At 45.4% G+C, this 15,292-nt stretch overlaps 1 protein-coding gene across 3 annotated transcripts in view; it reads left to right on the plus strand.

Moving 5' to 3' along the window:
• GOLIM4 (golgi integral membrane protein 4) overlaps positions 1-15,292 on the plus strand; it is a 2,181,480-nt gene that overhangs the window by 1,291,794 nt on the left and 874,394 nt on the right. The window lies entirely within an intron of this gene.

Raw genomic sequence — 15,292 nt, forward strand, 5'->3', positions numbered from 1 at the left:
TCGAGTAGAGTGCTCCCTTTTGCATGTTCCTAACCAGGCACTTACACCAGTTTGAGCGGCCCCATTGGTTTCTCACTAAAAAAAAATACAAAGTGTAAGACACGTCTTATGCAGACCAAATAAAGGCCTTATCCATTTGTTCAGTCTCATATTGTTTATTGAGAGAGGCCTTATGACCTACAAGGCATTCTCTGATCCAGCCCTGATGAAAATGTTGCATATCAGCAAGAACCAGGGTAATGCGTTCTGTGGACCTGAACCTTGTTTGTGACTCTATCAGAACTGTCTAGAGAGAGCGAGAGAGAGAGAGATTTGTGTCTCAAAGGCTACCTTGTCTATGGAATAAACATGCCATCTTCATAAAACAGAGCACATCCCTCACTCTTTTCAAAAATAATTTGGATAAATGGATGGGGAACCATATATTCACTTCTGGGGTACTACCCATCAGCCTTATGGCCAGAGGCAGTTTCTGAAATGGCTCAGGGCTCCAACACCCAAAGACCCACTATCCTAATACTACCCCATCCTATATCTGGGGAATTATTAATATTGTCATATTCTTCATATTATTAGCTAGGACTGTAAAGGATATTGTGTCTCTAGTCTAGTAATCACCTGTGAACCTCATAGGCACAAAGTACAGGGTTTGATTCTCACCTTGGGTTATTCACTAGACTTAAAATGGCCCTTCAGTACAGCTAGCCTGGTATTCACCTATGACCCTAGAGCAGAAGTTGCTGTTAAAAATGGATAATTAGAAGGGCATATAAAACATTGCATAATAGCTATATGAATCAATCTGATAGAGAAGAGAGAATGAAAGGGCAATATACGAAGGAACGTTGGAAAGACATCTGTACAACTCCCAAGTATGCAACAAAGTCCAGAAGGTATAGGATTTTTACAGAGTTTTTCCATTGGTATTTCTATACCCCAAACAGACTTCAGAGAATTTTTCTTCAGGTAGGTAGTAAATGCTGGAGGTGTGATGGGAAAGAAATAGTTAATTGGGAAAATATTTTTTGGGAATGTAACTAGCTGGCAAATGTAAAATAAATTGTCAGCAATGTTAGTGGGAGCAAATGGTTGTAACTAAGGAAATTATGCTTTTGACCTGGGAAATAGATCTGAATTGTCCAGACATAGTAAATCAAGTTTAAGACTAATTGCTGCCAAAATAGCTATGACTTAAATTTGAAATAAAAATATAAACTAGCTTTTTCAGAAGTGCTGAATATTGTAAGGAGGTAAAAGAACTGGAGGTGAGCTTTTTAGAAAAGAGAGGGAGCAAATTACATAGAAATAAATGCAATTATGGGAACAACACATGCAGAATGCAGGATAATGTTTAGGAGGAGAAGCAGTGAAATTTAAGGAGCGACAGGAATTGTGCATTTTATGTAATATTGTAGTGATTGAAGATTGTTAAAAAGAAATATGTATACTGCATGAAACTAAAGGGCATATTTTTATTTTTCTGTTACTGTATATGTACTTCATTAAAAAAATGTAATGTTTAAAAGAAAAAAGGAAAAGATTATTCCTACTGTCAAACAAAGATACCCATTGGAGGCCGGTCTTGGACCTGTTAAGCCTAAACAAATTTCTTCAAGTTTTTGACTTCAAAATGCTAACATTATTGTCTCTGCTTCCTTTCCTTTCCCTCTAGCTTTCATGATTACCACACATCTCAGAGATGTGTATCTCTATGTTTCAGTAGCCAAAATACATTGACATTTCCAGAGATTCAAAGCAGGGGGTCCCCATTACAGATTTATCTACATACTCATTTAGTTTATCTGATATACTTTTGATGTTCACTGGTTCCAGTAACTGCACAATGCAAGACGAAGGGGATTCACATCTGTCCTTGCCTGAGTGACTGCCTTATTCAGGCCCCCACATAAGTTGATCTGCAGGTGACTCCGCAGTTTATCCTAGCCTGTTTCAAGACTGTATAACTCTCTCTGAATGTGCCCATATCACAGTTAATTCCATCCCAATAGGTCCAGTTCCTGGGATGCCTTTGAGAGGGGGCCAGTTCTGACCACCTAGTTCAGTTCCATGCAACACCAGAATAAGATTACAGCCAGGGAATATCATGAGACTCTGGACTGTATACCATCCTCAATCCTGATGTTCCCACTGGCAAACCATCTCTTATAAAAGTTATATTGATACTTATGTAACTGATGCGCTAACATGCTCCCCCTCACTTTCTGCCTTGCACACAGGTAAAAGTGCTTTTAGTGCATACAGATGAATTTCAGTCTGGGGGGGGGGTGTCTTTCACACCAGGCACAGACTCCCAGGCATTTCCAAAGCATTCTTTGACTTAGCTTGAAGGATATACTTAGGGGAAAGTAAAACTTCAAGAGACCTGGAACAGTAGTCATAGGGAAGGTATATGAAAGAGATTATAATTGTAGTTTTAGCCATAAAAGCGTTTAAACAGATGTGTTAGCCAAGAACTCTGCTTATACCTAAATTCATCAGTGGTGGTTCGTCAACAAACATGGCTGTGGGGAGACAGCTTGGTACCTGACCTAGGAGTGAGGCCTAACCCTCCAGGCATTTTGCACTGCATTCCAGGAGAATGAACAGGCAGACTAGTTGAGCAGAGTAGAAGTGTAGAGCATTATGAACAGAGACTGAATGGGGACATATTTTTAGATTTGGTGCACATGTAAGGGATGCCAGAGGTAGACATTTTGCTTCTTCAGAAAGCAAACTATTAAGACAATTATGCACTGGGATACCAAACCCAGGGGCATTGGCAACATTTCTTTGCAGTAAGTTGGGTGAGTCTGTTTCACTGCATCTTTCCACCCATCTCTTTTCTCCTCAGGATGATTCTGAATAGTCAGGAAGACAGGCCAAACATTCTACTCATAGCACTCTTAGCTCAGGAAGAATTGATGTCCTTCTATTCCTATGTTGCAATGTTCTAGGTGTGGGATTTCATGCCCTCAGGTGACTCATACATCGGCTCCTATACAAAAGCTTCAGCTTGGCTGTTGCAGTGTGCCTGGGATGTCACACTTAGGGCCATAAACCAGTGACGTCCCTCGTGGAATCCATTTCACACCGATGACCGGCACATCCACGGAGCTTATCCAGACATTGACGACCGTCTGTGTCGAGGGGGAACCAGTTTCGGTGGTACCTCCAGCAGGGATCCAGACTTCAGATGTGTTACTGTCCAAACCCGACACCAGGCCTCTCTCTACTTCCTCCATGGCCAAAAAGAAGCAAAAAACTAAACATACCTCCACCTCTTCAGAGACGTCCCACCGGCTTGGCAGGCCTTCACCTCTTCTCTCATGCAGGCCTTTATGGCCCTTAGTCCTTCAGCCTCAGCCACCTCCACCCTGCCTCTTCTGAGCCCTAGGCCTGCCTCTGCTTCTTGCCTGCCATCCATGACCCCTCAAGTCATGATTCTTCCTTTTTAGCCTCAGAAGAGTCCATTTCTTATGTTTCCCAGATTGCCTCCCCCCAGAAATATTACTCTCCTGATGTGGAATCTGTGGAAGGGGATTCTCCCCTTGAGGACATTACCTTTGGTGAGACCATCACCAAGATGAAGGATTACTTTAAATGGGATGCTTCCCAAATGACAGACACCCAAAAAAGGCACTTTGAGCTGCTGCAAGTGGAATCTCCTTCCCCTTCAGCAGTTCCTCCTCTTCTGCCTGCTTCCTTGGATGCCTTCAACGCTGCTTCCAAAGCCCCTGACTCCCAGCCTCTGGCCCCTAAATGTCCTGACTGCTTCTACAAAGTACCAGAGGACCAAAAATTCCTGGTCAAACCACCCTGACCCAGCTGTTATTGCCACCACTGCAGATAAACAATCTAGACTGCTGCTCTCTGCCTCCGTACTGCCCACTGACAAAGACAGAAAATACATGGATAGGATGGGGAAGAAGGTGTACATTTCTTCAACTTTGGCTTTCAGAGCCATAAATTATCAGACCCACATGACAAAGTATGCATTAGACTTGGTCTCTCAAGCCTCCTCCATGCCAGCATCCTTGCCTGACAGCCCCATCAAGACGGACATCTCAGCCAAACTTTCCTTGGCACAATAGGTAGCCAGGCATTCCATCAGATGCAGCTACGATGCTACAGAAGCATCCGCCAGGTCTGCAGCATCTGCTTCAGCCCTCAGGAGGTACTTATGGCTAAGACTCCAGAGCCTTCCTGACCATTTCAAGTCTAAGATCTTGGACACCCCTCTGGACCACAATGTGATTTTCAGCAAACAATCTGCTGAACTTTTTAAAAATCTACAAGAAAAAAGCAAAGAACTGCAGGACATCAAGCACCTGCTGGTGTCACCCATCCGCAAGTATTATAGAAACTAACCTGCTAAGGCCATCTTTGTGAGACATACTCCTCAGCCCTCCACCTCCTCTTCCAGATCCAGGAGAGGGGCTAGAAGACCTACCAACTCCAGATCCTCTGCTCCACCTCATCAACCTAGATAGCCCTTCCAGGACAGAGGAGGTCCCAGTAATGTGTGACTGCCTTGGCCACCTTCCCCTCTCAGACCACCTTTCCCACTGTTTCCCCTTTGGCAATCCATCACTTCAGACCAATGGGTCTTAAACATTAATCAAAAAGGGTACTTCCTATCCTGGAAAGAGAGGCCACCCAGAAGGGGCATTCCTCTCATCCCCAAAAACCAGGCCCATCTCATGCCACAAATTCTGGCAGACCTTTTGAAACTAGGCACCATAGAACCTGTCTCTCCAGGACAGGAAGGGAAGGGGTTTTATTCCCGCCTCTTCCTGGTCCCCAAAAAAGATGGCCCCTGGAGACCCATCTTAGACCTGTCCTTCCTAAACCTCCATCTTCAGGTACCATCTTTCAAAATGCTCTCTCTTCCCACTCTGCTGCCCCTCATTCCAGCCAAGGCTCTCATGGCCACCCTGGACCTAAAGGAGGCCTACCTTCACATAGCCATCAAGGATTCCCACAAACAATTCCTGTGTTTCTCTGGACCTGCCTCTCATTTCCAATTTACTGCCTTGCCCTTTGGTTTATCCATGGCCCCCCCGAGTCTTTACAAAGTGCCTGGCTGCCGCCATTGCCTTCTGCAGAACTCAGGGTATACAGATTTGCCCTTATCTGGACGACATCCTGATACTGGCAGAGTCCAGGGATGCTCTATTGAAGCATCTAAATTTCACCATGTCCCTTCTGCAGAACCTAGGATTCACCATCAATCTCCCCAAATCCTCTCTGATCCCAAGCCAGGACAAATTTTCCTAGGCTGCAAAATCAGAACAGACACAATGAAGGCCTTTCTACCACAGGACAAGGTTCTTTCTTGACTTCCCACTTCCAGGAAGCTCTACTATCCCAAAAGGTGACAGCAAGGCAATTTCTTCGTCTCCTGGGTTTAATGGCAACGACCATCCCCATGCTACCACTGGCAAGAATGCACATGCACAAGTTACAATGGTTCCTGAAGAACATCTGGTCCCAACACCTTCATCCCCTAGAACAGGGCATCCCCCTCCTTCCCTGTCTGAAAACACAAATCAGTTGGTGGATCCAGCAGGTGCAACTTCACCCAGGGCTCCCAGTACAACCACCCACCCCAACCCAAACAATGAATACAGATGCCTCAGATTCAGGTTGGAGAGCAACTCTGGACTCTTACAGGATTCAGGAAAAGTGTCATCCCTCGCTTTAGGCCAAACGCATCATTATCAGGGAAATAACAGCAGTTTTCTTAGCTGTAAAGACCTTCACCCCCCTTCTGGTTCCAGGGGTGCTCCAGATTGTCACCAACAACACTATGGTGATGTGGTACCTCAACAGGCAGGGAGGAACAAACGCCTATCAGCTGTGCAGATTATCCCTGCTGATATGGGACTTAGCCTCTTGTCTCAACTTAGTCCTGCAACCGGCCTACATCCTTTCACAGGACAACCACAAGCAGATCTCTTGAGCAGGACCTTCTCGCCTCAGCACGAATGGATGATGAGCAGGGAGGTCTTTTTAGACATAGTCCACTGGTGGGGTGCTCCACAAATAGACCTGTTTGCCTCCTCCCAGGACAGGCAACTGCAGAACTTCTGCTTAAAAACCCACTCCCCTCTAGTATGGAGAGTGGACGCTTTCAGCTTCCCTTGGGAGGGGAAGTTCCTTTATGCCTTCCCACCATTCCCACTGATTCAGAAAGTCGTCCTGAAAATTCAGAAGGACAAACCAAAAATCTTGTTAGTGACTCCTTACTGGCCAGGGCAGCACTGGTTCCCCCTACTTCACAAACTACCCAAGGGCAGTCACTTCAAGTTACCCTACAAGGTGGACCTACTGACACAAGACAAAGGAACTCTCCTCCACCCACACTTACAGATGTTGTCTCTGACTCTGTGGGGGATAAACTTTTGATCCTTTTCAGGCACCACTACTCAGAGGATGTGCTTTCAGTCCTAAGGGAGGCAAGGAAACCTACCACCAGAAAATCTTACGTGGCAAAGAGGGAAAGATTTGCAAAGTGATGTCTGAACAAGGGAAGAGACCCCAGCTCCACTGAGTTTCCCCTGGTTCTAAACTACCTGTGTCAATTGATAAAGAGTGGGCTTTCTTATTCTTCTGTAAAAATACACCTCTCTGCCATATCAGCTTGCCTCCCCTTGGAACCCCCTCTTGCTTGCCAGGCTGGACGTAAAGCTCTTCCTTAAAGGGGTCTTGCACATGAGACCACCTAGGAAACCTATCCCCCCACCTTGGGACCTTAACTACATCTTAGAGAAATTAACCCAGCACCCCTTTGAACCGGCTGGGCCTTCTTGCTTACAGATGTGCACATGGAAGACGGTCCTACTGGTGGCCATCACATCAACCAGAAGAATGTCAGAAGTGCAGGCCTTAATGGCCTGTCCCCCCTACACCGTCTTCCAAAAAGACGGGTGTCCCTGCGAACCAACCCCTCCTTTATGCCTAAGGTGGTCAATGACCTCTCTCTTAACTAATCCATTTATCTGCCCACTTTCTTCCCCTTACCCTCTAACGAAGGGGAGAGGATACTGCACTCCCTGGATGTACACAGACAACTTAGGTTTTACCTGGACAAGACCAAGACCATCAGGAATACTAACCAGCTCTTTGTCTCCTTCCACCCCAGAGCCCTGGGCAAGGCAGTCTCCAAGCAAGCCATTGCATGCTGGATCAGGAAAGCTATTTGCTTCTGCTAATCCAACCATGGAAAGGAACCCGCAGGGGAAATCAAGGCCCATTCCACTAGAGCTGTGGCCACCTTAAGGGCCTTCATGAAGGGTCTAGACACAGCATCCATTTTGGAAGCAGCCACTTGGGCCACTATCCATACTTTCACCAAGCATTACAAACTGGACCAAGTTTCCAGAGCTAGGACAGGATTTGTCAGGGGGCTAGGACAGGATTTGCCAGGGCAATCCTGCAGGGTCTGGTAGAACCCTCTTCATCTACAACCACCCACTCATCCACATAAGCTGTGGAACGCTCCCACACCTGGAATACTGCAGCATAGGTATAGAAGGACATTGAATAGTTGTGTAAAATCTTTCCATAAGCATAGATGTCCTTCTCTTCCATGTTGCAGTATTCCTTCCCACCCACCAATCCCCCCAGGTCTTATTCCTTACCTGTACTACCTACATTATAGTAGGTCTCCAAGTCACACACCTGGAAACAACTGGCATTCCTCCTGCTGGGCCTTCTTCTCTGCCTGCTGGTCTTCAACTTCTGAGGATTGCGCGTGCAGACATCACATCTATGGTCCCTGGTTTATGGCCCTACGTGTGATGTCCCACGCACACTGCAACAGCCAAGCTGAAATTTTTGGATAGGAGCCAACATACATGCCTGAGGGCATGACATCCCACGCCTAGAATACTGCAACATTGAAGAGAAGGACATCTATGGTTATGGTAATATTTTACACTATTCTTTCTCTTCTGCCATGCTTGAAAAGGATGGAAGCTGTAAGTCCATTGCAGCATGTGGAAAACTTATATCAGAACAAAGGTTCAGTCATACATCCCAGTATGAAGGCATCAAGGCTGACAGCATGGATGATCTAACACTCCTACCCTTAAGTATGTTGTGCAGTGGACATCTTAAATCATGACGGAAATATTAAGGAAATCATGCCTAGCAAAATGGAAAAGATTCTCCCTTTGTGACAAGAGAGAAGCCCTGTACCCAAAACAGTGTGGTCATCAAATACCTAGCAGGCCTTTGCAAATCAGACTCAGCATATGCTTCATTAAAAGTACATGCATCAGTTATCTTTGACTGCCTCCTTTGAGATCCTGTCTTTAGTCCTTGCTGCCAGTGAAAATGTTCCTTAAAAGGGTTCTACACTTGATCCCACCCAAAAGGAAAATTTTTCTGTATGGGACTTATAGTGTGTACTAGAAAAACTGACATTCACACCATCTGGGATAGAAGTTGTAGCATATCTCAAGATACTTGACTTGGAAAACTGTTGCATAGTGGTCATAGCTTCTGCCTGATGGATTTCAGAATGGCAAATTACTATGTGCAAACAGCCTTTCATCATCTTCCACAAGGATGGGGTAGTCTTCTTCACCAACTCAACCTTCATACTCAAGATGGTGCCAGAAGATGTTATTCATATATGTCACTGTTGCAGTGGTCCAGGCTACTGGGACATTAACCACAGAAAGCTTGACATTTGATCCAACTTCCAGTGTGCTGTATACTTCCTCCTCCAGGCATAGCAGGGATCAATATGCCAAGGATGTTAAGAGTATAAGATGGATGCCCACCCACACCATTTTTAGATCTTTCTTGCAACAATTAGTATTGTATGCATGCATGCCATTGCATTGTTAATCCATTATGTTTCAGTGTGGTCTGGAGCTTAGAAAGCATGATTATCTCTTTGGGGAGTTTTCCTTTTGCTACTTTTTTGGTACTTTGTGAATTCTGGGTGGCCTTCTATGCAGTTAGTTTGATATGTGACTATGTTTTAAGGCATGTTTGGGCCTAAGAAGACTAGATGTTCTGGCCATAGATAAATTCCACAGTTGTGCATTTTGCTGAGAGATGGACTGTATTATCGAGGACTGTAGAGTCTGCCTTGGATATACCCCCCTAAAATCTCAAATGTAGATAGATGTTCTTCGTGTTTCACTGTTGCAGTCATTACATTTGGGTAATCTGCTGGCAGGTTGACCTCAGTCGGCCGGAATAACAAAGTCTTTGGTCATGTGTCGGTTGCTGTCTCCTCTTCCATGACGTCAGGTTGTCATGGGTATAAAACATGCAGCCGCCATTTTAATCAGTCTTTCTTGCCGCGCGGTGCCCGAAGCAGAAGCAGTTCACAAGTGCCGGTCGGCCGACTCCTGAAATTTTCGTTTTCGAGTTTCAGAACCGAAGTCTTCAAACTAAAGCTACATACCCCATTGGGGAAACATTTTCTTGCTTCTTACCGATGTCAGTAAAAGTTAATAATTGCATTACTTGTGGGAAGCAAAGTACCTCATAATGATTTTCATTTGTACTGTATTCCTTGCCTAGGCCCTGATCGCAACGCCTTGCTGTTGATTTTGTGCTAAATTTAACCAACACACTATTAAGCGTCAGTACATTTTTGCTTCTAAATATTTTGGTTCAAGATTTAACTACTCTGAAATGTCGTCGGTTAGCAATCCGACTGTCGGAGTTCACAAAAAACGCAAGGAAAAACACAGAGACAGACCGTCGGGGTCCAAAACTGACAACAAAGCTTCTCCTAAGCCAGTCGCCGGTTCGCCGGTACTCAGTGAGGCGCTTTCGCAGCCCCTGATACCCGCTACTTTTGAGTCGCAGGCCTCTACCGAGACCCATTCGGAGTCCGGTATGCCACGAGATTCGCAAAGTATTGAACCCACTGATGTCTCTCCCTTGGATGGGTCCAGAGCCGCTGAGCAGGCATCGGCTTCTGAGGGTGTTTTCAGGCCTCAGCATTTTTATATTAAACCGACACCAGCAACAAAAACAAGGTCAAAAACGACTTTAGTGTCTAAAAAACTGACGCATGAGCCATGTGCTCAGGCCCCATGCCTAAAAAGCAAATGATCAAAATGGCTGAGGATTTAATTACCTTGATCAGGGGTTCCCAACCACCACCCCCCCCCCTGCTAAGAGGCTTAGGCAAGGCACTAATTATGAATCTTCAGATCAGGTTTCTATTTCTTCTGATTCCTCTTCTGATCAGGAATTTTCTATTCCACCTTATGAGGATTCTGATGCAGAGGAATCCATTCCATCTGCATCTCATCCTGAAGATTACTCTTTTGGAGAGACTTTGCATACTTTAAGGGAACATTTTCACTGTGAGAGTCAGGACTTCTCTGAATCAAAAAAGAGGCTTAGGGATTTTCTTCTTCTTCCTCAGCATAGGCCTTTGGCAATACCTCCTGTATTAGACATTGTTGATGATGTGTTCTCGGAATCAAGCATGGCTCCTGATTCCCTGCCTCTGGCTCCTAGTAAGCCAGATAGATATTACAGGGTTCCTGACTCCCACAAATTTATTTTCAAAAATCCTTCTGCTGATCCTGAGACTATTTCTCAGGGTCCCAAGGGTGTTAAGGATTCTACAGCCAAAAATCCTACCCCTTCTGATAGAGATTCCAGGGCACTGGATAGATGGGGTAAGAAGGTTTATACGTCTGCAACCTTGGTAATCAGGGCTTTAAACTGCCAGTTTATTATGCTTAAATATCAACAGCATGTTATGGGCCTACTGAAACAGAAAATTATGTTGATTTCTGATTGTGTGGAAAATAAAGAGTTACAGGATTTATTGCATTCAGCAGAACAGGTTGGAAAGCATACTTTGCAATGTGGTTTTGATTCCTTGGAGGCCTCTTGCAGGGCCGCCGTAACTAGATCTGTGATAAGAAGGCATGCCTGGCTCAAGGAGCAAAGTCTGCCTGATCATGTTAAGGCTAAATTGTTGGATGCCCCTTTACAGCATGATACTCTGTTTGGTAATAAGGCAGAAGAGCTTTTAAAGAAAATGGAAAACAAAGCTAAATCTATGCAAACTGTAAAAGATTTCTTGCAAGTGCAGCCACCCAGGTTCAGTAGGCACTGGCCTACTAAGAATTGGTCCTTTCCTGTGTCCAACAGAGCTGCTCAGGGCAAACCCAGGTGCTCCAAAAGCTCCAGATGTCAATCACAGGGATCTTACAGGTCAAAGCAATGGGGTGCCACCATCTCCAAATCTGGAGGTAACAAAGCACAACCCTTCAGTAAGCAGTCTCCTTGACTTTCCTCTACTATCTCCAAGCACTTATCTTTTGGCAGCCCCCTTGGGGGGAAAACTAGCACTTCATGTCAAAACTGGCAGTTAATTACCCAGGACAAGTGGGTATTAAACATAGTATCCCAGGGGTACAGATTTCATTTCCACACTTTGCCATTTCCAAATGGATGGCCAGATCTGCCACAAAACCAGTGGGCAGAGGCCCAGAAACAAGTCATGTCCCTCACGGATATGGGGGCTATTCAGCCAGTACCAGAAAAAGAAAAAGGACAAGGATTTTACTCAAGACTTTTTCTGGTACCCAGAAAAGACAAATCATGGCGTCCAATACTGGACTTATCAATTCTGAACACGTTCCTGGACATTCCAAAATTCAAAATGCTTACTTTACAACAGCTACTGCCTATGCTAGGCAAGAATGCCTGGTTGGTAACTCTAGACTTAAGAGGCATACCTGCATATCCAAATAAGGGAATCTTGCAGAAGATACCTCCGCTTCAATGCAGATTTTTTGCATTACCAATTCTCTGCACTGCCCTTTGGCTTTTCTACTGCACCCAGGGTCTTTACAAAGTGCCTGGCACCAGTAATTGCATTCTGCAGACAAAGAAACATTCAAATGTATCCTTATCTGGACGATTGTCTCATTCAGGCAGAGGGCAAGGACACTCTTCTTCAGCATCTGGCGTTTGTAAAAAGGCTTGTAGCATGCCTAGGGTACACCATAAATGAAAAGAAATCACAACTGGTACCCTCTCAGATAATTACATTCCTGGGTGCAAGCTTGAATACAACTGCCCAGATGGCTTACCTCACGCCAGACAAACAAATGCAATTGACAACATACTTCAAACAAATGGCAACAAAAACCCAGTTATATTCAAGACAAATTCTGCAGGCTTTGGGGTTCATGGCATCCTGCATTCTACTAATTCCATATGCGAGACTGCATATGAGGAAACTTCAGTGGTACCTAAAAAGCTTATGGAGTCAACATTGTCACAGCCTGGAAACAATGATTCCTCTCATTCCCTGCCTGCAACAGGAGTTTCTTTGGTGGGCTGAGACATGTCACCAAAACAAGGGACTGCCATTTACTCTACCCCCTGCCACCCAAACCCTAACTACAGATGCATCAGACTATGTTTGGGGGGCCCACCTGGCAGGGAGATGCATTCAGGGGAAATGGAGCCCAAACCAAATGCATCTACATATCAACCAGAAAGAAATGCTAGCTGTTCAGAATGCTCTGACAGCCTTCAAGGACTTACTTCATCCAGGACAACTACTGATAAAGATGGACAACACCACAGATGTCCTTCAAGGATGCATCTGCAGTCTTTACAAATGGGTTGTCCTGTCGTCAGGCAGCCCTTCGGTCGGCCGGATTCCAAAGTCTGGGTCTGGCTTCGGCTGGTGTCGCACTTCACCCGACGTCATCGCGGCAGTTATTCGGGTATAAAGGCATCAGCTGACGCCATTTTCCTCAGTCTTTCTTGCCGCGTGGCGCCCGAAGCAGAAGCTGTTCGCAAGTGCCGGTCGGTCAGATCCAGAGATTACTACTACCGAATACTACTTCGAAGACTTCTATAAAGCTAAGTACCCCGTTGGGGACTCTTTCTTGCCTCAGCTGATGTCAGAGAAAGTTAATAACTGTTTATCTTGTGGGAAACAAATACCTCATAAAGATTTCCACTCCTATTGCAGACATTGTTTAGGCCCAGACCACGACGTAGCAGCTTGTCTAGCCTGTGCTTCTTTTAACCGACGGACGCTTAGACGCCGCCGGACTTTGCTGAACAGATTTTCGGCTCCGATTTTGCCTACATTATGCCGTCGGATCCTCCGACTAAGCAAATAACCAAAAAACGCAAAGAAAAGGACCGACACTCGCGGTCCGCGGTTTCGGCCGAAACCGCGGTTAAGCATACCACGAGTGTCTCGGTTTCGGCTGAAACCGGGCAAGCGGTTCTTTCTTCAGCCGATAACTTGCCTTCTACCGAGGCCTCTTCTAACCTGGTAGAAACGGCTCCTGAAATCCAACCTTCTGTTGCGATTTCACAGGATTTATCAGACACCATTCCCCTAGATATTTCTACCCCTGCACGTGGAGCTGCTAGGCCTCCTCCAGCTATGTCTATTAAGGCCTTTGCCAGGGCTAAAGCAGCCAAAGCATCAAAACCTGTGCCTTCCAAGCCCCCCTCTCACAGGCCCAGCACCAGCTCCCATATGCTTTCTTTGGCAGAGGATCTCATCTCTTTAATTCGTGGAGCCCAGCCTCATCCAGACAGGGCCTCTCCCTCCTCCAGAAAAGAGGCCTAGAGCAGAGCCCCCTGAGCCAGTAGCCACAGATGATTCCTCTGATGACTCAGATCATACAGACCCTCCTGAGGCTTCTTATTCTCCTTATGAAGATTCTGATGCTGAGGAATCCATCCCTTCAGCCTCTCCTCCTGAGGAATTTTCCTTTGGGGAAACCTTGCATGCTATGAGGGAACAATTTCAGTGGCAGGGCCAAGATTTCTCAGACTCTAGAAAAAGGCTTAGGACCTTTCTACACTTGCCACAGCATAGGCCTTTAGCTATACCTCCAGTTTTATCTGTTGTTGATGATGCATTTAATGATGCTTGCACTGCTCCTGATACTTTACCTCCGGCTCCTGCTAAGCCCGATAGGTACTACAGGGTCCCGGACACTCATCACCACTTGCAGATCCAGAGACTATCTCCCAGGGCCCTAAAGCTGTAGCAGCTACTTCTTCTAAAAAAACCCTCCCCTCTGAAAGGGAATCCAGGTCCTTAGAGAGATGGGGTAAAAAGTTTACACCTCTGCTACTTTGTCAGCTAGAGCTTTGAACTGCCAATTTCATATGATTCAATATCAAGAGTTTATGCTTGACCAGTTCACTAAAAAGCTGTCCTCAGAAGAATCTATAGATAAAAAGTATGTTCAAGAAATGTTACATAACATACAGCAGGTTAGTAACTATTCTTTAAAATGTGGCTATGATGCACGGGAGGCTTCCTTTAGATCAGCCATGACTGGCACATTTATCAGGAGGGCATGCATGGTTGAAAGAACAGGCATTACCGGACCATGTCAAATCTAAACTTTTGGATGCACCTATGGACAAGGTCAATTTATTTGGTGCCCCCGCACAGCAGGTACTAAAAAAGATGGAAGAGAAAGCAAAATCTGTGCAAACAGTGAAAGATTTCTTACAAGTACAACCTCCAAGGTTTAGCAGGAACTGGCCCTCCAAGAATTGGTCCTTTCCGGACTCCTCTAAGGCACAAAGAGGCAGGAATAGGCGCTCTAGAGGCAGAAACCAATCCAGGGGTGCCTACAGAGGTCGCCAGTGGCAGGGTAACAACCAACGAGGCACCGATACAGCCACCACCACTACAACAACTCAATCACAGTGACTTGGCGGTGGCACCGCCTACCAGGGAACAACTAGAAGCACCCCTAGGCGGAAAGCTAACATTATTTTCAAGAAACTGGCACTGCATTACAAGAGAAAAATGGATTTTGCAGACTATAGACAAAGGTTACAGGTTCCATTTCCATACACTACCAGAAAAGAGAGGAATGCCAAACCTACCACCTTCTCAAAGGACAGAAGCTCTAAAACAAATATCTCAATTATTAAGAATGAGAGCTGTGGAAAAGGTACCATTTATGGAGCAAGGGAAGGATTTTACTCCAGGCTCTTCCTGGTACCAAGAAAAGAAAACAAATGGAGACCTATTCTAGACCTGTCCGCTTTAAACACATTCCTCATTGTCCCAAAATTCAAAATGCTGACCCTACAGCAGCTTCTTCCCATGCTGGGCAAGGAGTCTTGGCTGGTAACTCTAGATCTCAAGGAGGCATACCTGCACATCCCCATAAGACCAATTTGCAGAAGATACCTCAGATTTCTTGCAGGATCAGAGCATTATCAATTCTCAGCATTGCCCTTTGGCTTATCTACTGCACCCAGAGTGTTCACGAAATGCCTGGCATCA

This window comes from Protopterus annectens, chromosome 4.part1, assembly GCF_019279795.1.
Source record: "Protopterus annectens isolate FY-2018-M chromosome 4.part1, PAN1.0, whole genome shotgun sequence".
NCBI classification, from domain to species: domain Eukaryota; kingdom Metazoa; phylum Chordata; order Ceratodontiformes; family Protopteridae; genus Protopterus; species Protopterus annectens.